General features: G+C 36.7%; 1 protein-coding gene across 1 annotated transcript in view; it reads right to left on the bottom strand.

Annotated features, from left to right (window-relative positions):
* LOC107675085 (mitochondrial peptide methionine sulfoxide reductase) overlaps window positions 1-1,809 on the bottom strand; it is an 81,447-nt gene that overhangs the window by 78,759 nt on the left and 879 nt on the right. The gene's annotated exons all lie outside the window — the stretch shown is intronic.

Below are 1,809 nucleotides of genomic sequence, written 5' to 3'. Positions count from 1 at the left end.
AATCCGATGTATAGTTGACATTTGAGGCTTAATACTATAGAAAAGCACTAAAGGTTTTTCAGTCAGAGTGTTTTCAGCTTGTTTATTTTCATCTAAAAATACAGCATGCAGTTGCATCTAACAACGGTATAAACATCATTCAATGTAAATTGTGATAATCGTAATTAATAATTGCAATTACAATTTCAGGGAATAATCGACAATTATGATTTTGTCATAATCGTACAGCCCTACTTCACAGTATATTTCTGTATTGACATTTTGAGCACAGCCCTTTTTAAAGCCTTGTTCCATGTGCCCCTTTTATACTTTGAGCACCTGCCCCTCTAAAGGTCTCTGCACGGCCCTGATGGTGAAGCTTAATTTTCAGCATCATTACTCCAGTCTTCAGTGTCACGAGATTCTTCAGAAATGAATCATAGTTAAAATGACTACTAAAAATTCAGCTTTGCCCTCACAGGAATAAATTACATTTTATAATGTATTCAAATAGAAAACAGTTATTTTAAATTGTAATAATTTTTTCACATTATTACCGTTTTAACTTTTTTGTTGCCTTGGTGAGCATAAGAGACTTCTTTCAAAATACTGAAAAAAATTCTTAATTATTCAAGCAATTTCAACTAGTGGGGCATATTTTTTGCATATTAATAAAAAAAGAAGTACAATCCCACTCCAAAAGACCACACCAACTCCAGAACTTGAAAGAACTGAACCAGTTCCCTCAGCACGTGAGCTAAGCGCCCACAAAGTTTTTTGTAAGAGCTGCTCGTGCTCAAAGAGACATCGCACTGCCCTAAGCTCTGATCTCATTCTTCTGTTCTGTGGTCCATGACCTTCAACCAGGTTCATTACATCTTCAAAGCAAGACACGTGTGTCAGTGTTGCAGAGTGTTACCTGGCAACCTTCCAGCTCCGTGGTGGAGTCCCGTTGCCAAGGGGAAGCCTTGAGAGGTGAGCGCTGATAAATCAGTTCACTGCAGTCTGAAGGGATGGATCCCTGCATGGGCTCGCTTCATGCCATTGCACTGAACGCCAATGTGAGTCGCATGTCAAGCAGCCTGCGGATGCTCCTGAGAGCGAGGCATTGCAAACACTTTATTTTTATACTTATTAACTTCTAAGCCGAGTTACAACAATATCCAATCCTCATAATCTAAAGTTTCCTTTACAACTTAAGTCCATAGCTGTTCATTTTAAAATGAATGCAAAGGCAATATCTCAAACACAAAGGGAAATGTCCACTCGGGCCTGCTGCTGGGAGGATAGGACAAGGTATATGGCTATAGCTCAAGGCTGAAAAGGCAGAAAATTGCTAGTTCGACCTCCGAAATAAAAAACCTTTTGTTATCACTATTGTGCCCTTGAGCAAGACAAGTGATTCTCTCTAAAAGGGATAGTTTCTCAAAAAATGAAAATTCTGTCATTATTATGCCTACACATATGCTGTTATTTTTCACAAAAGGATAATTGTAAAGCAATGTACATGCTCCTTTCTTTCCATATGAAAAAGAAATAGCCCATGCATTACTCATGCAATTTCTCCAAGGAAAAAAAATAATACATAGGTTTGGAACAAGATGAGAGTGTGAAAATAATGAAAAAAAGAAATAAATACATTTTTGAATAAAATATTCTTTTAACTCCAGGACGACTGCCCCTGTAAAAATCGCACCCACTTTGGATAAAAGTGTCAATGGACCCATTTAAATTCACCCAAAAAATTACAATTCATATACTCATCATACTTTTTTCTATAATGTTAATTATGACATTAAAATGTTTGGAATAACATGAGGTTATAAGAAT

The sequence above is a fragment of the Sinocyclocheilus anshuiensis genome, unplaced genomic scaffold (assembly GCF_001515605.1).
Source record: "Sinocyclocheilus anshuiensis isolate Anshui unplaced genomic scaffold, SAMN03320099.WGS_v1.1 scaffold776, whole genome shotgun sequence".
In the NCBI taxonomy this organism is placed as follows: domain Eukaryota; kingdom Metazoa; phylum Chordata; class Actinopteri; order Cypriniformes; family Cyprinidae; genus Sinocyclocheilus; species Sinocyclocheilus anshuiensis.
The sequence above is the reverse complement of the archived record's forward strand: the minus strand, read 5'-3'. Positions and strand labels throughout refer to the sequence as shown.